This window comes from Pipistrellus hanaki (genome assembly GCF_964339955.1).
Source record: "Pipistrellus hanaki genome assembly, chromosome: 6".
Lineage (NCBI taxonomy): Eukaryota > Metazoa > Chordata > Mammalia > Chiroptera > Vespertilionidae > Pipistrellus > Pipistrellus hanaki.
Genome location: NC_140508.1, coordinates 21238649 through 21262282, shown reverse-complemented (window position 1 = coordinate 21262282; position 23634 = coordinate 21238649).

Below are 23634 nucleotides of genomic sequence, written 5' to 3'. Positions count from 1 at the left end.
GCCAGCAATGGTACCCAAAGTACCATAGACTGAAATCCGCATGATTAGGAGGCATGATGGAAAACACATTCTAAAGGGGCTAAATGATTATCTTAATCTGTGAGGGAACCAAAAAGATGCAACTTTAGGAGTAGCAACCTGTAGGCAATTCTGTTCATCTCCTATGTAAACTCAGCAGCAGCCTCATGTTTTATGTTTGAAACAGCTAATCAGTGATGCTTAAATTACAACTAAAGTTCTTAGAAAAAAAGACCCATACAGAGAAAAAAAATCACAATGAATTAGGAAACAAAAATAATTTCAGTATCTCTATCTGGGGAGGAGGGTTGTGCCTTAGTCTAAAAGGGGCAATATTGAAAAATGATTTTATATTAACCCCGCACCCCCCAAAAAAAAAGAAAGGAAGGAAGGAAGAAAGGAAGAAAGAAAGAAAGAAAGAAAGAAAGAAAGAAAGAAAGAAAGAAAGAAAGAAAGAAAGAAAGAAAGAAAGAAAGAAAGAAAAGTGGCTTAGAGCATAATTTTGGAGTCAAATTCATCTGAGTTCAAATGGCAACCCTGTTATCTCCTTATCAATTCCCTCATCTCTAAAACTGGAAGACCTCACTCACAAGGTTACTGTGAGGATTTACAGACATAATGGGTGCATGTACTTGGCACAGTGCCTGGAAGAGTGTTGCTGGGTTCACTCTCACTGCTATTATCCATGTTCCTGTTACTGCTACTATTATTGTTAGAGTCATTCAGCCAAACAGCTGCTGCAGATCTGACCCAAAGGACCATTTTATGATACTGGTCACTGTGGTAAGGGAGAGAGCTTACAGAGTAAAGGGAAAGAAATAACAGAATGGTTGGATGGAAAAAGGAAAAAGCATGCTGTTCAGTACATGTAGAATACTAGGGTAGAGTCTTAAGGATTTACATTTAAGTCAGGAGGCCAGAGAACTTGAATATAGTCCCTTTCTTTACTGTACTGGTGAGGTTTTAAAACTCACTCACTCAACTACCCATTCAGCAAGCAGATATGTACATATCATTATATACTGGAATTCCTGGTAGGCAATTACAAAATGCCCTGGAAGGAAAAAAATGTAAGAAAAATTATAAGAGTTCAAATAGTATCTGATACTTTACACAGCTCTTTACACATTCACCATCTCAATGCATCTTCTAAGCAATACTAAAAATATTTTATTATAATATTTATTTTACAGATGAGAAAAGTAAGATAAAGAGTCTAAGAAGAAGAATATCTACTGTCACAGGGCTAGTAAATGACAGAGCTGGGTTTCAGACTGTATGTCCTTGGTCTGTGCTGGGATGGCAAGTGAATCATGTCACTGGAACTCCATCAGCTGCCTGGCTTTGTTCCATTGAGGCAAAGACACCAAGTCCTCACCAATGGCTGCCTGCTTTGAAGCCTTGCAGTCAGTTTGGGCCATATGACCAGAATTTGGAGCTAAAGTAACATGAGTACTTCTTGGCTGAAGCAGCTAAGAGCCAGTGTGCTTCCGCCAGGCTCTCTTCCTCTTGAAAAATTCTCGTGGGAACCATGTGTTGATGAAGTAGCAGAACCTCTAATGGAAGGAGCCTTGGAGGACAGCCTTTGCCAGTCCATCTCAAATCTTGCACAAAAGAGAAATTGTGTGAAGTCTCTGGTATTTCAGGACTTTTTTTTTTTTTTTTTTTACCCAACAGAACCTCTCCTACCTGAAAAATAGAAAACCCAACAATTCTGTGCTCAGCATCATACTGGGTGCTTACCAGTGCTACAGATAACTGGAATAGTAAGATACTCACTCTCTCTCTCTCTCTCTCTCTTTCTCTCTCTCTCTCTTTCTCTCCAACAAAGTTACTGAGCCATTATCCCAAAGGAAGGGTTTTCTGAACAGATGGCCAGGCTAAGCCAGCAACTGAAGACCTGTAAATATCATTGACAAGCCCTGTCATCAGACTTGCAGAGAGCTGTTACATGGGTACTGTTAGGTGGTGGCTGCCATTTGTGAGATGTTGCTGCAGGGTGAATGGAAAGGCCAGCACTGAATCCGGGCTCTTAAAATAACCTAATTCCCCTGTGCCTCCTCCTGCAGCCCTCACATTTATCTTTCCTGGTTCATAATTTTGTTTCATTTCATGTCTATGGTCATAGTATCTATCTTGACACCTTTTGTCCTAACACCTGATCACTGGTCTTGGCTTCATTTCCTGCATTCATACTTGCCCTTTGCCTTGGAGCTGATGTTTGTCTGGGAGGGGAAGGAGGAAGCTATTGAGACAGCATTGCCACCATGATATCATTGCACCAGAATAACAGGGGTTGCCACCCTGAGCCCCACACTAAACATCAGCACTATCCAAGAAAGCCACAAATGCAAGTCACATAGGTAATTAAAAGTTTCCTATAATCACAATTTTAAAGGCAAAAGAAACATCTGCAAAAAAATTTAATGAGATACTTGACTTATCTTTCTTTATACTGTGTCTTTAAATTCAATACGTATTTTATAATCAACTTTTTAGCACATTATAATTTGGACTAGCCACACTGCAAGTACTCAAAAGCCAAATGGTTAGTGGCTACCATTTGGATAGCATAGCCCCAGGGGCTCCATGTTGGTCCTCTTCTGGCTACATCCCTCACCATGGGTGAAGGAACTGGTGATGCTGGGGGGGAACTCACCACCCAGAACCCCCACACATCCTGCCAGATCACATATCGCATAGCTGAGACTTTCACATTCTTTGCCCAAAGGACCCACAGCCCATTTCCAGGGTTTGCATGAACCCTTTTCCTGTGTCAATTACAGGGAAGGTCTTCCCTTCTGAGGATAAACTCTGCTGCTGCTCTGCTAACACCTATTCTTGAGAGATCAAAAGGGGTGGTCTCTTATGAAAAGGTACAGACAGAGAATGGACATGTGGGTTGGGGTGAATAGGGAAAAGAGACTGGGCCATCTCTCTCTACACTGCTGCATGCCAGTATAGATCTCTGAGGTGTCTGAGAATTATATGTTGAAGCTAAATTTGACAAAGTAGAATACAACATTATTTATTCAAGCATTTGTTAGCCTAATTTATAACATTAAGATATTTAGCCATAGTATCTGAGCCTCCATTTTTATTTCTGCCCTGGACCCCACAAATGCTAGAAATAAACCTAATGCTAGTTTTTATTGTTTACTACATTGAATCACTTTAAAGATCAGGGGTAAAATAAACTATATGCAACACAAAAGGATAAATAAATTATTTGTCATAAGGGTTCCAGGCTCAATTTTACTGAAGGTATTATGGCCTCAAGAAGATGTAATTGGCCCAACAGGTGTGGCTCAGTGGTTGAGCATTGACCTGTAAACCAGGAGGACATGATTCAATTCCAGGTCTGGTGTTTGGAGTTGATCCCCGGTAAGGGGCTTGCAGGAGGCAACCAATCAATAATTTTCTCATCATTGATGTTTCTGTGTCTCTCTCCCTCTCCATTCCTCTCTGAAATAATATATATATTACATATGTGGTTATATCACCTCAACTGTGGAGACCACCCCAATTACAAATAGCATGATTAATCGCTATCTTCACTGTGTTCCTACAGAGTACTTCATCCAAAATTTATTTTTTATAGAATATATTAGGTGTCTATATTTTCTTCTGAAATACCTGTACTTTATTTTTGGAATCACACATCCTTTTGAAAATAGTATAGTGAATACCATGAGTCCTCTTCCCAGGAAAAAAAAATACAATATATGCACAATTGGGAATATAGTTTAGGAAGTCTATAAATTTACAGTCAAAACCCCTGAGCTTGACTGGGCTACATAAGGGGAAGCACTGATTTCATCCTGTGCCATCAGAAATATAGTATGTGCCCAAATCAGACAGGATGAAAAAGCAGCATGGTTCAATTATATATTGCTATAATACATAACAAATTTTGTGGCTTAAAAGAAGAGCAACTATTTGTTGATCAGGATTTTTTCAATTTAGACAGGGCACAGTGGAGGTGGCTCTGTCCCATGTGCTATTGGCTGGGTGGGGCAGCTTCACTGGGGAACGGAGAAAACAAGCTGGCCTCACTCATGCATCTGGTGCCTGCAGCCAGAACCACTGGACTGGCTTAACTTCTCTTTCTCTCTCTCTCTCTCTCTCTCTCTCTCTCTCTCTCTCTCTCTCTCTCTCTCTCTCTCTCTCATCCCCTCCTAGAGCCTCATGGCCCACAGGGCATACCTCAATGTGAACTCTCCAGCAGGATAGTCAAACTTCTTCATTATGGTCCAAGGCTTCTGGAAGGAGACTCTTCTTGTGTTGTGCTTGCTAACATCCCATTGGACAAAACAAATCACATGACCAAGCTTAGAGTCAGTGTAGGAGACACCCAGACAAAGGTATGATATATGACTTATCAGGGGTCATCAAGAAAGTAGTCTATTCACAGTCTTCCTGACAAGAAGTGACTATTATTAAAAAAGCAAATGACTTCTTAAAGGTATACCACAGTAGGGGTAGAGTGTCTACTTAATTCCTCCAATCATTTACTAGTAGGCCTCAGATCAAAGTCTTTCTCAGGGCATCTGATTAGATCATATCTACCTGTTAGTCACTATCCAAGAACTTCATACTTTTCTTCCAAGATACATATAGCTTACAATAATCTATGACTATATGATTCTTACCACCCAAACTAAATGTTGTATTCTTTGAGGACAGGGACCATACTGTTTTATTTTCCATTACATACACGCCCCTGGACCAGGATCAGGCACAGGGTAGGCTTCCATAAATATTTGAGGAAGGGAGAGTTGAAGAGAGGGAAGAAGAAAGGGAGGGAGGGTGAGAAAGGAGGAGGAAGGAAAGGAGAAGGGGGTTGGGGGGAAGGGGGAGAGAGAGAGAGAGAGAGAGAGAGAGAGAGAGAGAGAGAGAGAGAGAGAGAGAGAGAGAGAGAGAGAGAGAGAGAGGGAGAGAGAGAATAAAAAAAGAAATAAAAGGAAAAGAAAAATCCATAGATATAAGTTACAGGAATTTAAGGTGAGATTTGATTAACAGTAACATTCATTGGGTAGTTGTGTATGTTAGATATGTTGTTAAAGTAAATATCTCACTTAATCTCCAATAGCCCTATGAGAATTAATATTATTCACTTCATTTTGTGGTTGAGGAAACTGAGGTTCAAGTAGTTATGTGATTTTTCCAAGGCTGAAGAGCTGGCAGGTGGAGGAGCTTGTTTTTTATGCTGAGCAGTCTGACCTCAGAGCCCACCCTCTTAACCAGTCTTAACCAGTATATCACCTCTAAGGACGAATTAATGTTTAGAAGCAAAGAATGCAAACTAACTTGAGTGTATTCTCAAGGACTTTTTCAAAAGAAAAGTGGGGGAAAAATGCTTATGGTTTTGGGGGGGAAAATGTTTCAAAAGAATGCTGGCTGGAGATCAAGCAGAAAAATGGAGTGAAAAATGAAAGCATCAAGGAGATAATGAGGCAGAAATAACTGACATCAAAGGACCCTGGTAGGTGGACTCACATTTCATTAAAAAGGAGGTGATGCAAACATCTCCCTGGAGGTGGGAAGAAGGATTCATTTGCTAGATAAAGTATTAAAATTGGCTTTGCAAAAAGCAGCTCCTGAGATGAGTCATAATTTTAAAGATTACAGACAAAAGGTTTGTAAAATAGAAAATTTTATAGCCTTGCAAATTTTTATTAATCACAAAACTCTCATCTGAGACTGGCTTTCTGATGCAAACAGAGATAAAATATATAAATCTTACTCTGAAGAAAAGCCAAAAGGCATAGCCTACACCCCCAAGAATAGCTAAAATGAGAAAGGGTGGATAAAACCAAGCATTAGTGAGAATATGGAACAATGGGATTCTCACGCCCTCTTCATGCTGGTGTAATCCAGTATAGCCACTGTAGAAACCAGTTAGTATCTACTGAAGCTGAACATACACGTGTATTCTATGAACCAACAATGTCACTGCTAAGCATATACCCAACAAAAAAAATGCCTTTGAGTATTTATCAAAGATGTACTAGAATGTTCAGAGCAGCACTATTCATAATGGGCTCCAATAGAAGCCACTCAACTGCCCATCAACTGTAGAGTGGGTAAATCCATTGTAGTTATTTACCCACTGGAATACTACATAGTAATGAGCATGGACAATGCACAATTACATGCAAAACTATGGTTCAACTTCACAAACATGAACATTTAAAGTAAAAATAAGAAAGAGTCACACTATGCTGTGAGAAGTCAGGTTAGGGATTATCATTAAGGAAAGGGAGGAGTGCTTGGAGGGGCCTGAGGAGACTCTTTGCATAGTACATGTATTTCTCTGTCTGAGTATTATATTTTAATAGCATTTTCAGAGAAATTATAGCCTTATTCATAAACAAGAACTCAGAACTGAATAAAAACACAAAGAAACAAAGGGACAAGAAGCAATGGGCAGGAAAAAATGTCATTGGAAGTCAGGTGGCAGTCTCCTATTCACAATTAGTTTAGGAAACAGTGTGGGGTGAGAGTGGGGGGAGGCAGATTATTCTTGAAGCTTCTGGGAGAACCCTAAGGCTGGAGATCTTAGGAAAGTTTGCATTCCTGCCTTGTGATGTTCTTGTTTTAAGTCAATTCTAAGAAACAGGAAGGTACATTGCTCTCTTTTCTTCCCCATGCTTTACACATGGTGAGTGCAGAGTAAATGTATGGAGAATGAGTGATACATAAACAAAATGAAGTTTTCTTACTTTAAAGGTTGTGTCTTTAGTTAGGTTCCTCTAGCATCAGACCCTAAGAGCATGTGTTTATTTGGGTGATACCCCCAGGAAGTACCTGTAGCAGAGTATTGAGATGAGACAGGGAAGAGAATGAGCCAATTCTGGGTGAGTTCATTAGATTTACACTATGAACAACTAGGGCCCAATTCCACAATATGAACACCTCAGAGTGGTCCTACTCCAAGGTGTAAGGAAGCTGGCATATTGATACGCTAGCTTGCATGTGTCCTTAGCTAAGGGCTGTTCCCAGAGGGATAACTCCTTGGCTTGCCTGAAATAATCCAATAGGATATCTTGTGCTTCCAATAGGATATTTTGAAATGTGTGTGATGAAGGGGAAATGAATGAGCACCAAAAGCATCTGCTACAGATGGCCTTAAAGAATCTTCATTGGACACATAATTTCATTCACCTACAATGATGTATGTGGGCTGTGACTGAGACCCATAGATAGAATTGAGGTTTAAGAGCTAAAAGTAAAAAACATAAAAATCTCAGTAAGAAATAACTTTAAGACCCTCATCCACATTCATTCTTCCCTCTGTAAGTCCTCCCTCACACTACTCACTCAATAAATACCCCTAAAGCAACCAATCTGAGAAAAACAGTATCTGAACTTCACATGTTCCTCTTTACATTTCTGGACCCCCCATACTTTTAAGTAGTCCATCTGAGAAGGGACATGGCCTGCTTGGTCCATATTCTTATATAACTTAGAACATGAGCTGCTGTAAGTTTCAACAATGAGACATTATACAAATTGGCTCTGTCTTCATTCCAGAATCAATTAGATGCTGGAAAGAATGCAAGATTTATTTGAAATTTCCAGAAAAGTCATTCATATGACTTATAAGATTTTAAGATAATGTTTAGCAGAGCTAAGCCTTAGCTACTCTGAAAACAAAGACACTCCCACCTCCATTGGCCTCATTAGGATTCTCCCTCCATGATGCCTGTTTGCACTAACTCCATAGTGACAGTGAAGTATTGACATAAAATTTAACACTTCCTTAGTTAATCAATACAGTTAGCCTCTCCAGTTAAAGAGGGGACCTTCTACTGTTTCAGTACCATGTCATTTCAGATACTAAGTGATATGATGAAAGAGGATTTTTTTTAGTGCATGATAACCAATAGAAGGCATTGAGACTGCTGGCATAAAATTTTTGAAATGCCAAAGAAGTCCAAACTACCCCACCCCCCTCAAAAAAAGAAAGAAAAAGAAAAAAAGCAAAATAGCAAAAACCTACTTCCAAGTTAAGCCTATTTGGATACTGTTTCCAGAGGGAAAGTCATCCAGGACATAAAGATCTGGCAAGGAAAGATTTTTTTAGGGATGCTCTTTCATAACAGCTCCTTGGAGGAAAGCAAAGTCCTTGAACTACTTTTTGGGTTGTGATATGGTAAAAATTTAAAGTCACCAAAGCTAAGACAAAATCTCTATTTTGAAGATATTATGACTGATTGTGAATCTAAAAAAAAAAAAAAAAAAAAGTACAGCTTGAGAAATAGTTGCATACTGAGAGATATCAGCCTCTTAAGGGAATGGCCATAATAATAATAAGGTTCATCGTTTATCAATCTGCAGTGGTACCTGGTAGTAGTGGGGACATAACAGGTTCCCAATAAACTATTCTAAGGTGTTTTCCATGAAACTACATAAAATATTTTTTTATCTGGAAATAAATTTCAAACTTACAACATTTGCAAAATGAGCTACATCTTGTTAAAGATTGAAATAGTTGGGTATACTTGGGAAAGGAGTGACAGCTGCAAATCCCAGAAGCACGTTTGTTCTGCCACTGCTAAGAGCTGCCTTCTTGCCCTAGAGCAGGAGCACCTTTGATGGGAAGGAGATGGTTTAGAAGATGTGACTTTCCCTGACAGCCAATTTTTCTTTGTTTTTATGTCCCATGTGTGGGAAACTGCAAGGGATAGTCTTTAAACTCTGAACAACATCCTTTTTTTTTCTTTTTCGTTTTCCTTTAGCTTTCACACTAGCTGAACAAAATGTCCCCAGGGTCTATAAAGCCAGGGTTTCTAGATCCCACAAAAGATCTGAAAAATATGTGAGATTAATGATAAGTGTAAGGTAGGTTAGACCTGATTGGCTCCTCTCTGCTTCCTTCCTTCTCTGGGGAGCTGGATTCAAAGGAATTCTTAGTCATGACTTTTTGTTTGTTGTTTGGTTGTTTGGTTGGTTGGTTGGTTTTTGGTTTTCTACCTCAGTGCTCTCCCAGACTTCTGAATTCCCTCATCTATTAAACATAGCAGAGCTACTCAGTAAACAGCCAAAACCCCTCTAGTCTTAAGAAAAAAATTTTTTTACCTTCTTTCCTGGATGTGCTGTTGGGTTTTGTGCTTTTCTTTGTTTTGTAACTGATTTGCTGTAGCTGGACATTGATGGAGACAGGTAGTTGGGGAAAAGAATCCAAGTGATAACACTGTGTAAGTTCCATTAATGGACAAAAATGGATCTAAGTGAGTCAGCGATTTTGCCTTTGGCCATCTGTGGCAGATTGCATTTCTTCAGTTGGATATCTCCCACCCATTGCTTTTCTTATGATGTGACTCTGACACTCCTCCCACTGTGTTATAGGGTCTATATTCTCTCCTCTTGAGCTAGGGCTTGTGACTTCTAAGGCCAGACTAGTGGGACCCTGGCTTGGAGTCCTAAGCTGCTGTGTAGGCAGTCTGACTGTCTAACGTATCCATGCTATGGGGAAGCCCACAATATTCCATGCAGAGACCACAGGAGAGGCTCTGAGACCACATAAAGGGAGAGAGATCTGACAATTACCAACTGCATCAGGCTCTTTTCCTAGAGCCACCTTCTACCTTTGACCATTGGACACCTGAGCCAGAACCACCCAGCCATGCCTTTCTTGAACCCTTAACCCTCAGGAACCATGAAAGACAATAAAATAGTTTTTGAGAAAAGTGGAGTATTCCCCTTCCTTACTAGGTGCTGGGGGTTGGGTCCTTCTGATATCTAAAGAAAAAAAAATTTTCTGAGGCTTATACAGGTGGGTGAATGATTTTTATTTGCATAGAATTAATCTCCGAGTTTGCAAAGTCCCATTTCCCTTAATCCAATCCTAGAAGATATGCAACTGGGAATTCATTAGGGCTAGAAGCAAATCCAGCATCCAAAGTTTCCATTCCATGGAGGAGCTGGGTCTGGTACAGCATTAGACTAGTTGCAGTCCTTTAGTCCATTGTGTGGGCAACTGCAGGGGTGCCAAGAGGTGCCCCCTGCAACAAGAGCCCTAAGAGTGCTAAAAACACAAGATAGTAAACTTATTTGTTTGGGGGATTAAATATCCCAAATATTCCCCTTGCTTGCAATGGCAATGCCTAGTCTGGCCAATGACCTGTTACCAGGTGTGACTGATAAACAAGAACCTTTCCTATTTCACCCAGACTTTACTGGGCATGAGTCTATTTTCTCTCTGTCCAGTCCCTTGCCCCAGAGATCTGTGGGGAATAGATTGATGGCTTCCCTGGGGAGCGTTAAACTGCAGCTTCCTGGTAGGCTTCACAAATGGTATCTCTATAATATTTTCCCTTCCCTTTGGTTCTTTCTAGTTATTCATAATTCAGTTAATTACAATGGTATCAAAATGATGGCTGTTTAAGTCATTAAGTTTTGGAGTGATTTGAAGTGATAGAAATTCAGAACACCATCCATATCTGAAAAAGCATGACAATCCCAAATTGAAAAGTCATCAGATAAGACTCTGTTTTATTATTTTTTAGTGATAAATTCTATAATATATGTTTGAAAACCTGAATATAGTTCATCAACCATGTGATTTTAGTTCTACTCAATTAATTAATTTCTTTCCAAAGCCTTGGCTTATAAGACCATTTTAGGGATATAAACCAAATATAGCTAAACATGGTAGACCCAGCAAACTGAGTTGTGTTCTTAGTATATAGGTAGGAAATGACCTTTGTTCAGACTGCCAGAAATTCGTAAACATAATAACATATTGTATAATTGATTTGTTATATGAATTATCCCCAGATTTGACATTCTGACCTACAATAGACTAATTCAATAGGGATTTGGTTACATGTATCAGATGAACTTGACCCACCTTGATCTGTATTGTGCAAGGTAAAAGAGCAGAATTGACATGTGGACTGAATGTTAATTTTACATTGAAAGGGGCATTAGTGATGTCACACATAAAAACAAAGGACTTGAATGAAGAGAAATTAGCATCCTGAAAGCTAAAACCTTAAGCAGATGGATTTTCATTTTATTCAGATACTTCTTTGCATAAAATGTTCCCCATTTAGGTAAGCTGCCACATGCTTTCAGAAGGGAGTGTATCAGTTTGCTTTGCCTATTTTACAAACTATCCCAAAACTTAGAGGCTTAACACAATTAGCATTTCATTTAGTTCATGATTCTGTGGGTCAGTGGGCAGTTATTCTGGTCTCGGTTAGCTCAACTGCATTGGTTGGATTCTCATGAATCTATGCTCAGTCGGTAGGTTGGCTGATGACTGGGTGATCTAGGATGGCCTCACTCCCTGCTTGGCAGTTGGCAGACTGTAGGTCAGCAGGGTTACTTTTGTTCTTCTCCTTATAATATCTCTTATCCTGTAGCAGGCTAGCTTACAGCAGGCAACATAGGGCCTCAAAGTTCCAGGTGTAGAAAGAGCTCAAACCCTCAAGCAAACCCTTCAAGCTGCTGTTAATGTCCCATTGGGCAAAACAAATCACATGTATAACCCCATGTAATCAAGGTGTGAAATACCTACTAAATGTTTTGATGTGAAGAGTCACAAAATCACATTGGAAGGAGGTGTGCATTCAGGAAAAGAGGGACTTTGGGGCCATTTTTGAAATCTGCCATAGGGAGTTGCTCATGATCAGACCATGAACCTATAGCAAAAACCTGAAAACCACAGTTTTCATTCATTCACCAGGACCCGCTAAGAGAACACAATAAATAAACAAACCATCCCTCCACACTTTCTCAATCTATTATATATAACAGCCTGTCATCTCCCAAAAAGGATCAGAATATTTAGTTCTAGACAGTTAGTTCTGAGACATAGAGCATAATATTTTTTTAAGCACATAATGATACTGATTCACTATAACAGCTAATCTTTCAGGAGAAGTTAGGAAAAGGCCCCTCGTAAATAAGATTAAAGATGACATTGAAGCTCTGCAGCTTCACTGGGCCCTGGAAAAAGAAACACAGAAGAAAAGGTTAGTTAACTTTCTCCCTCCTAATGAACATTATGAGGACAAATATTCTGTTCACATATACCCTCTAGGCAGCATGGTTAATTTGCTAAGCCCAACTGGACACATAAAAAGAGCCCCTTTATCTTCGTTAAACCCAGTGTGAACGAATGGCAAACTGCAGCATTATTAATCTGGCCTGATGGGTTTTCTCAAAGGATCTGGAAAGCCCAGATGCCTTTAGGGTTGGTTGGGTTAGGGCAGTAGTCAGCAAACTGCGGCTTGTGAGCTGTGGTTTGCCGCTCTGTTGACTAATAAGTTTGCCGACCACTAGGTTAGGGTTTGTTCATCTGTTGCAACAAACATTGGCTGCTATTATCTCTATCCATAGACTCAAACAAGCCATGATTAGCTTCCTAGTGCAGGCAGCAGAGAAAAACAGGGGTATACATATAAGCACACCTGAGTGTGGAGAGAGAGAGAGAGAGAGAGAGAGAGAGAGAGAGAGAGAGAGAGAGAGAGAGAGAGAGAGATCAACCAGTATGATAATAGGGAGTTATAAAACAGACAAGGGTAATGCAGGTGATAGTGTTCTCTCTCTGGCACATTGACTGGATATGAGCCCATAAGGAGTTAAAAAGCATGGACTTTTAAGAAGGCTGTCTGGATTTGAATCTTAGTTCTACCACTTTCTGACTGGGTGATCCTGGCAGGTTACTTAACCTTATCTTAACTCTGTGTTTTCATCTGTTAAAGCAAAACAACAGCAAAACTCATGAAGTTATTGCGAATGGTAAATAAGTTATTACTTTTTAAAATATATTTTATTTGTTTCAGAGAGGAAGGGAGAGGGAGAGATAGATAGAAATATCAATGATGAGAGAGAATCATTGATCGGCTGCCTCCTGCATGCCCCCCATTGGAGATTGAGCTTGCAACCAGGGCATGTGCCCTTGACCAGCCAGAATCAAACCTGGGACCCTTCAAACCATAGGCAGGTGCTCTATCCACTAAGCCAAACCAGCTTGTGCAATTAGTTAATATCCTTAAAATGCTTTGGCTAATACCTTTCCCAGAATTAGCAGTATGTAAGAATTATTGAAAGGTTAGCTACTAAGGAATGACTTTGGAACTCCTGAACTGCCTTGAAGCCTAAGTGACAAAGTGAAGCTAAAAATTGGGAATGTGGTTCTCTTTCTGTCTCAACACTGAGTCTTCACCAATGCTGGAATGTACTGGAAGCTTTGGAATCATTCCTTTTTAACAAAGACCTTGACATGAGAGAGTAAGGACAAAGGCAGCATCACAAGCAGCAGGAGAAAGATAGGAGGAAGGTTCATGTTACAACAGTGAGAAACAGAGGCTGTTTTGAGAGTACCCATGAGAGATCCTTCGTAGACCTTCCAAAAATAATATGCTAGTTGTAACTTGATGATTGGGTTGTGGATTCATTAGGAGGTGTCTTCTTTCACGTGTCTGGCAATTGATGCTGATTTTCCCCTGGAATCAACTGGAGCACCCATATATGGCCTCTTCATTGGCCTGAGCTTCCTCACAGCATGGCAACTTCAGGGTATTCAAACTTTCTCCATGGCTGGTCTGTGCTCCAAAAGCAGGTGTCCCAGCTAACAAGGTGGAAGGTGCATTGTTCTCATGACCTGGCCCCAGAAGCCACTCCATATTTCTTCTGCCAGTTTCCACTCATTACTAATGAGATACAAGCTTGTCTAGTTCCAAAGGAAGGCATCAGCTTGATGGATGAAGTGTCAGGATCAAAAACATATGGGATGGGAGATATTGCTATAGCTAAGTTGCTAATCACCAACAGGAGATATCAAGCCAGAAGTTATCCTAGGTAATAAAAGGTCAGGGCCATAAGCATAATGACCAGAACGACTGCTGGACCAGTCGCTATAAGGTGCATTGACCACCTCTCAGTCCCATACCCCACAGGCTCAAATCACCGCATGAAAAACAGGGAACCATGGCGAACAGGGGGGTTGGCAGTAGGGCGGGACTGGGAATTGTTGAGCAGTGGCAGGCGATGAACAATAGTGAGCATACAGCAGCTAGCAGCTGCAAGCATCACACTGCAGCAGCAAGCAACACGGAGAATTGGGGGGCAGGGAGCATCACAGAGCATCATGGGATGGCAGACATGGCTCTGATTGCATGCTAGGCCTAAGGACCCTACTTGTGCATGATTTTGTGCACTGGGCCTCTAGTTTGTATTATATATTTTCTATCTACACTTATTTTAACTCTATTTAGATGAGTAAATTATATATTTAGCCTACACAATCTTTTTATATTTTTATGGAAATATTACAAAGAACAATACAAATAGTCTGTCGTCATTATGTCCTTTGTTAGGGAACAGAATCAGGAACCAGAAGTCAATTGTGTCCTTTAAAGCATAGCAATTATATATGGAAAAACGTTGACAAAACTTGTTAAATTAGTAAAATTGGGTTAGCAAGCACAAAAGGAAATGCATTGGCTCTCGTGGCCAGGAAAGATGCTGAATAGCTAACAGAACTGAAAGGAAAACCGATATGACTCAGAATCTCCAGAACAGTAACTGGAGTCTCAGTCCTGCCAGCAACTCTGTCTGCCATTTACCACCTCCGCTTGGCTCCTTCCTCTTCCTAAGTTGTCCTGTTGTTTCCTACCAAAAACATGCCACTTTCTCCATGAGACTTGGAAATGATCAACCAGTAACCACATGATATAAGTCCAGAGCTTCTTCATTCCAATGTCAGTATATCCATTCTAAGGGAAGATTCTGATTGTCTTTGCATGGGTCACATTGCTTGGAATTACTCTTGCTGGGGGGTGATGGTTCCTCCATCAGTGGTTGAAATTTCCAGCTGAAACCATGTGGATGACCCATCACACTTACCCCATCAGCCCTGTCCAAATCCCTGACCCACAAAACACTGAGCAATACAATATCATTGTTTAAAGCTACTGAGTTGTGGAGTGCATCAACCAAAAACGCACCGACTTCTTGCTCCACGTGGAGGAATTAGGAAGGCCTGCCTAGCCCAGCCAGCATGGCCCAGTGGTTGAGTAACCTATGCACCAGGAGGTCACAGTTTGATTCTCAGTCGCTGCACTTGCCCAGGTTGCAGGTTGATCCCCAGTGTGAGGTATGCAGGAGGCAGCCAATCAGTAATTCTCTCTCATCACTGATGTTTCTATCTCTCTCTCCCTCAATCTCCCTCTCTGAAATTTATATATATATATGTAGCCTGCCAAAAATTGGGCTACTGAAAGGACCAGCATATGCTTTCTCATTATCACTGGGTGCAGAGCATTTCTCTCAGAAGACTAAAACCAGAACTAAATGAGTTGCAGGGCTGAGCCATACCATTCTAATTCCAACCATCTTATTTGGTCCTAAAAACTTTTTCAGCAGCCCCTTTGGGGTCAGAGAGCATCCCACTTTTCTGAGAGCCGCTGGGTGCCATTTTAGCAACCTGAATCTCTTTGACCTTTACTTAATCTTCTTCCTGAACTTGAGAAATCACTCTTGACAGAAAAAATTTAATATATGAAATTTGATCTTCCACTGGGCATAACTCTGCCATGAAGTTTCTATTGGATATCAATCGGAGCAGTCAAGCTGTTGGACTATTTGTTTCCCATGTTAACACTTACATCATGAAATTGATAAGTTCTGCCCACAGTCTCCATGGCCTGAGGAAAACTTTCCAGCAATTTAGGCATGTCTCTTCATTATCTGGTGGTCAATAAATCATTTTCCTAGGTACATTTTACAGTTGTCCCATACGCCAGTATAATAAAAGTTTGAATTAGGTAATGCTCCTTTTTATTATCAGAAACAAATTACCTCATGGGGCAGGCAGATACACAAATGCACTGCACCCTTCCACTAAGTGGAAGGTTTTTTTCAGTTTCTCATAAATGCAGAAGGCAAAAACAAAATAACTACATTCCAAGATTGCCCGGTATCAATATAAATTCATTTTACTGGACTCATTGCTGCTCTTCATTTAATAATAAATAATATAATTTCCATAATAACTATGCATACCATTAAGAGCAATATTATACATACACTTGAAACTTTCAGTGTTTTCTCTGAGCCCCGAATGGGAAGCTTTCTGCAGGGCATGGTGGAATGTTCATACCGGGGGAAAGTTCTATTTTTCTTCCCACTAGACCCTTGAATGCTGGCAACTCAACACATTATGCTCATAAATATATGTAATAATACCAGCATCCATGTTCACCATAAAGGGTAATAGCATACTTTGATATATGAGTGGTGGCATATTTAGTGCCTTTGAAAGTTTATGTTTCACTTTTAACTTTTAAAGAAGATTCATCACATAATGACTAAATGCTTACTGCCCCCAAAGGACAGTCTGATGATCTGCTCACTTTTTGCAGTCCTTGGACCGGACCAACACACTGGTTACCCAGTCTGTGTGCTCCTTAAGGGCAAAGCCTGAGTCGTTATCTCCGCTCTCTCTAACACCTGGCCTACAGTAGGCACTCAATAAATAGTTAAAATGAACTTAAACTTTTCCCTCACATTGAGGTAAAGATAGGGTGGGAAGCTTTCTTGGAATAGGAGAGCCGTAAATGCAGTCTGAAAGGATGGGCGGAGTTTAGTCCAGGAAGGGAAAATGGAAGGGCATCCCAGACAGAGGGAGGAGCTGGACAGGAGAAAGAGGAGGTGTGACCTCTGATGATCAGAGCACACTGTCTGTGGTAGACTGAGGGCTGAAATGAAACCAGGTCATGGGTCACCACAGAGCTTGGAAATAATGGAGAGTTTTAAGGGATAGGAAGCAGAGAAAGGTTTTGTTTGGGTTTCTGATTTACAATGACTATTCAGGCTCGGCTGGTGTTGCTCAGTGGATTGAGCGTCATTCCATGCACCAAGAGTTCATTATTTCATTCTCGGTACATACCTGGCTCCATCCCCAGTAAGGGTTGCGCAGGAGGCAACCAATCAATGTTTCTCTCTCATTAAAGTTTCTATCCCTCTTTCCCTCCCCCTTCCTTTCTCTCTAAAAATCAATAAAAACAAATTAGAAAGATTATCCAGGCTTCAGGATGGAGATGAATATCCGAGAGATAGGGCTAGGGAGAAGGAGACATCTCAGGAGTCCAGTGAAGTCTGGGCCATCCTCACACTCCTTCACTGCCACCAGCTGTGCCCAGAACAGCTGGCTTGGGCCCTGCTTCTGTCTCAGTGTCACCTCAGACTCTCAACAAGGTCAAATAAAGTAGCTCAAGTCTCCTGTTCTCGAGGCATCCCAAGTCCTGGACACAGTGTTTTAAGAGGGTACTTTGTTCTGGAGTAGAGTGCTGCCTTTTTTGTCCCTTCTCTCACCCCGCCCCTTCCTATCTTCCCATTAGTGGGCACAGTCAGCAGGATGGGCAGGGTGGAAAAGTGGATGAAGTATCACAATCTCTTTCGCAGTTTCAACATTTCTGAGGACAATGTTCCCTCATGGGACAAAAAGTCTTGAGCCAGCATTGGGAAGACAAACTTTGAAGGGCTGCATTTGCCAACAAAGAGCTTTCCACAAATGGGGGAGGAAGCCACTTATTCCCTGATGACTGCTGTTAGAAGCAGATACAAAAAATCACAGGCATCTAGGGTCACAGACTTTCCCAGACTAAAGCACACAGTGAACCCACGTGAGTGCCAGGCATTGTTTTCAAGGTGCTTTCAAGAGCACTGTGGGTTTTGAAAGAGAAAAGCCCAAATCTTGCACTGTTTTGTGCACATCAGAAACTGCCTCCCTAATGGGGGCCCTTTCCAGACAACTCCGTGAAAATAGCAAAACGTTCTGAAGAATTACTCAGAGTAAATGGAAGAAATGTCAGCAAGGACTCACTGAATTCTTAGAATTCACGTTGCTCTTCTCATGGCAAAGGGGGCCTACTTAGTTGGCCAGCTCCATCAAAAGGGAAACAACTCCAGGCAAGGAAACAAGTTTGCTTTGCAGTGGAGAGATCGAATTTTCACAAAGAGAAAAACTTAGCAGATTACAAAGAAGAAGAAAAAAACAACACAAAACCCTCAACTCATCCCTTCTGTAAATACACACTGAGCACCCACTAGGTGATCAGCATTGCCCTGTGCTAAGGGAAATTATTCATGAGTAAAATAAAAATTCCTGCCCAAGTGGAGCTGACATTCCAGCATGGGGTCTAAGGGAGGCCTAACCCATGAGGCTGAGCTGCCATGTACCTGAGCCGAGTGCAGAGAAGGTGCAGTGCACAGTGCAATGTGGAGACAGTCAGTATGGGTACAGCCTTTGGGGCACAGTCTATCTGATGAGGAGGAGGACATGGCTGAGCTCCAGGAGAAGCCAGGATATGAATAAAGCTTTTGGCAGAATGTGAAGGTGAGCCTGGAAATGAGGTTGGGAGTCGGCACCAGGAGCAGTGACTCAGAGAACGTCTCTGGCTGCGTCATCCATGTGTGATACGCATAAGCCCAGGTCAGATGGCTGAAGGTATTTGAGGACCCAGGACACGGGTAAATAGGAGGAGACAGCCTCAGAAGACAGCAATGCAAACCTTGTTTAGGGGGACTGTGAATGAATCTGTGAAATCCAAAATGGCTCGTTACCTGCTGCCTAGCTCAGGAGAACTCAATCTTGGGGTATAGCCTCTTTTACTAGTCAGAACCATTTAGAAATGAAATCTCCAAACTTCTCACTGCCCATATAACTCAAAACTCTGACTCTGGCTTACTCTGAATGTCTAACAATGGACTCAGCCCAGGTCCCCAGCAAACTTAAAGAGGGACCTATCTGAGTAGGGGCAACTAAGCCACCTGAAAGTGATTGGATGAAACTCTCTTGACTTCCAACTTCTCCAAAGAATGCCTGGTTGGGGTACAGTGGATAAAAGAGAACAGTATGCCTTATAAGTTCTCCAGCCCTTGACCCTCAATCCTGAAGGTGACCTGATTCATAGCCATGGCTCCTTGCTGAGCAGTTCTCTTATAGCAGAAGCAGGGGCTGCACTAAAATGAATTCTCCAACTGGCTCTGGCAGCCTGGCCACTGCCTGACCTCACAGTTGCTTATACTGCCGGAGGTCATAGAGCTGGGTAGGCTTCTACTAGTGTCTCCACAGGTGGTCAAGAATCAACCGTGTTCACTCCGCCCTGGTTGGCTTCACAACACTGAAATTTTGATTCCTTTGCTCCTTAATTTCAAAGGTACAGGGACAGTCCCCAGACAGGTCAACAATCTATCATGCATAATCACATAAATCTCTTTCTATTCTTTACAGATTCCTAGTAGGAACTGTGTCATTGTTGTGCTTTAATACACATCCAACCAACATGAGACAACCCAAGGCATAATTCCCATGAGCTGCTTAATGAACTTTTCATAATAACCAGGACATACTCCCATTGGAATAACCATGTAATTTGAAGTAATATTAGACACCAAAAGATGATATAAAGAATGCAACAACAAGGCACAATGGAGTCTTTTCTCCCTTTACAAATGGATGATCAGTCACAAGTGTTGTCAAACTCCTTCTATAAAGGGGCATATAATAAGTATTTTAGGTTTTGTGGATCAGAAGGTCTCTGTTGAAACTGTTCTACTCTGCCATTATTTGAGCATTGACAACCCCAAAACAAGTAGGTGTGCTGTGTTTCTGTGAAACTTTATTGTGACATGGTACAATGAAATAGAATGGGAGGAAAGAGGGGACAAGCCTTTGATGGCAGCACATTTAATGGATGCCCATGAGTAGGGATGAACACCAGATTACAGTGTTAGAGTCATGATTACACATGTGCATTTATGCACGTGTGCTCGTGCACACACACACAAACACACACACGTGTGTGTGTTTGTGTGTGTGTGTGTGTGTGTGTGTGTGTGTGTACTGGAGGATTTTAGTTTTGGGAACTTTAGAAGATTGGATATACTAAATAATTTCTCACTGAAAACACAATCTGAATAAAATACTGCATCTCTGACCTGGATTGGTAGTGAGGAATCCCCAGAAGAACCCAGAAGCAGAGTGGAAGGAGGAACCCTGTGTGTCTGCAGCAAATTGTGGAAAACTTTGATATTTCCCTTTGTCAGCTGCATGGGGCTCTGGGGAAGGGCCCAGAAGCCTCATCCAAGTAAGAGGGGAATGGAACAGGAGCCCCCACTGTGTTTATTAACCACTAATCACTTTAGGTGCTCCTCTGCTGAAAAGATTCACAAGACTGTTTATGCTCACAGAGGAGCTGACAAAGAACTTAGGTAGCAGAGAAGGATGGTCTTGAAAGGGGTCTGGAGACCACAGGCTGTAGCTTCTTTGTCCTTCCACAGTTGGTTTCACAGAAGAGCCTTGTCTCTAACAAGCACTGGTGTGAGCACAAATGTCTCTGTGTGTGCATGTTCATGTGTGTACATTCATGTTCATGTGCATGTGCACATGGGCATGTATATGTGCTTTGAAGCGGGGCAGGTGGGTGAAGCACCTTGGTACCAGCAAACCTGTTCACAGTGGGATCTCTTATGGACACACTGTAGATATATGACTAATGTTATCCATGAAATCCAACACCCCTCCCAAGCCTCCAACAAATACAGGAACAAGTTATAAATCCAAATAGTGGTATCAAACAATGTTGACAGACTGCTACCTTCTGCTCCAAAACAACTCACTGATCAGTGATTATAGTATACCTTTTATCGGCAGTGAACATATGTCAAAGCCTTGGCTGAGGGTCAATAGCCCAGGAACTGAGCATGTGTCAGTACAGCCCAATGGAGGGGACCCTGTGCTGTTCACCACATCCAGCTGTGATTCCTCAATATCCAGAATACCTACTTAGTCCAATAAACTTCAAAAGATAATTTGACTTTTGTGGCCCAAAATTGAGAAGAGAAAGGAAGAGACAGAAACATATACAAATCTATTATGGAGAAACCCAACTTCAACCAGGGCCTTAAAGAACTCACTCAGATCAAGTTCAAGGGAACTGGGTAGTTCATAGACAAACTCCCAGGAGCAGGAACAGTATAGGGCAGGAACAGAATCACAAAGTTTATAGAGACTGAATTCATCAAGCTCCCAGTGTAAAATGACTACTTTCCATGTGTTTAAAAAAAAAAAAAAAAAAAAAAAAAAGAGAGACAGGAATTGAATATATAAAAAAAGAATCAGAAACTCCAAGAAATGGTCAAAATGATTTGCAAAAGAACAAAATGAAACTTCTCTACATGAAAACTTTTTAAAAAATGAATTAAATGAAAGATTTGATAACACAAAGAATAAATGAAGATGGAATGGATGTATCCATTAGTTAGTCCAAAAGAACAAAGTAATGGAGTGAAAGGAAGAGATGGTGAACCATTTCCGGGGAACAACCCACACATGCTACCAGGTTGGCCTAATTTGCTAGGTCTCTTATTCTGTTTTGTTTGGGGTATAAAAAAATGACCTTTTCTGTGAAAACTCCTAATCTTTAAATATCGGATAGAAGCTCAATTAAACAAAACAGGCCTGTAGGCATTGCATGCCAATTTGTGACCAATTGTGACCTTGGGGTACTAGTGACAGCAAGGAAGAAGTCAGGCTCTAGGTGAGCAGACAGATAACCAGTGGTGGGAGGTCACTGCAGGTCAGCAGGGATGTGGTCTCCAGAATGCAATTGGATTGAGCCCATGACATTGAGTGCAGGTGTTTTTCTTCAAAAGGCGGAGCGGGGGCATAGAGAGGGAGGAAGGCTGCACATAGCTGCCAGTTCTGTTTGAGAAGTTTAACCCAAGACCCTGATATTCTGTGAACAAGCTGTCCTGATCTTTAAGAATGGACATTCTAAGTCAGGGAGTTTCTGTAAAACCAAACTGAACTTTCATGTTCCTGGGACAGTAAGCATACCAATTAAATAAGACATTGGAGTGTTGGATCTTAACATAGTTATGACAGCATCAAATTTGTGGACAAGAATCTTGGAAACATCACCTCTCTTGTTGCCAGGCAAGTTGCTGGAAATTTTATACCCATAACTTACCCTTAAATAGTCACTAAAGTCTTAATGGAAATCCTGGAACAAAGTAATAAGGAAATAGATTTTCTTAAAAACAACAACAAAATACTAAAAAACACTGCACATATTTTTATTGATTTCATAGAGAAAGGGAGAGGGAAAGATAGAAACATCAATGATGAGAGAGAATCATTGATCAGCGCCTTCCTGCATGCCCCACACTGGGGATCAAGCCCACAACACAGGCATGTGTCCTGAATGGGAATTGAACTGTGAGCTCCTGGTTCATAGGTTGATGTTCAACCACTGAGCTACGCCTTCCAGGGTGGAAATAGATTTTCTGACACTGCTTTCTGAAGGAAGACTATATCTAACTTAAGAAGCCAAAGAACAGCAAAGTAAAAAAGCAAGGTAGAAACAAAAAAATGGAAGAAATTAAGAGAATGGATAAAACACCATTCTGATGTTTTGAAAGTCACTAAAAACTGGCAAGGGTTATATTGTAAAATAGTGATATTGTTCACTGAGGTCCTCAAGACTTCCAGCAAAAAAAGGTGTGATTTCACATCACCTCTGCTCCACCAGGAATGTATCTTTGAAGCCTCAATCAGCTTGCAGCCCTCTGTGTACTGTGAATTAAATATTTAAATAAGTGGGGCCTAGGTGGTGAATAGTGATGTAAGACCAAGAATGGTGGGCAGTAAATGAGAGCACAATAAGGGCAATCTTACTTTTTAGCCTCTCAGTGTTTTATTTTATTATTATTTTTTTTTGGGGGGGGGGGGAGCATACTCAGCATCTACTGAGCTCTCTTGTGTGTGCTGTGCTAAAGTCTTAAACTTAGAAGGGAATGTATATTTGATCAAGATCTATGTAAATTCCACTCACCAACAGAGTGAATATTTTTCTTTGCTTTGAAAGTACATTTGACCGCTGTCTGTATTTGTGTTTCTACATGTGGCAAAGCCTTCATTTAATTTTTTCATTACCCTTTTATATTCAGCCTCCCCCTTTTTAAATCCTTTCTTGAAAAAGTAATATGTTCACCAACTATGTAGGCCTTTACAGCACACACACACACACACACACACCCCACAGGATAATTTTCTGTGTCTTGTGACCTATATGTGAAGTGCTTCCAAGAGCATTATTGAGCCGAACAAAGCTCAATCCTTGCCATTTATCTGCATATTGCCTTAGTTGAAGTTTTTGTTTTTGTTTTTATCACATTTTGCCTATGAAATTCCAAATATTTTATTATAAGTATTTAAGTAGCCTTTTAGCACATTAAAATTGTTTAATAATATAGAAGTTATTTTCACTTTAATCTCTCACATTAAAACAAAAATGACAGATTATTGTCTTTTCTTCCTCTCTGAAGCCTTGCTACTAAATTGTCCAGAGGGACACTAAGAATGATGTGGGGGATCTTGTTAAAATGCAGATTCTGATCCAGGAGGTCTGAGACATGGGTAGAGCTAAAATTCTGTACTTCTAACAGGTTGCTGATCCAAGGACCATATTTGGGAAAACAGCAGCAGTGGTTCTCTGCCTTGGTTTCTGTGCACAGCCCCTGAGGAGCTGTAAAAGCTGCCACTCCTGTGTTGCCCTGTACCACCCCAGAGATCCCAATCTACTTGGCCTG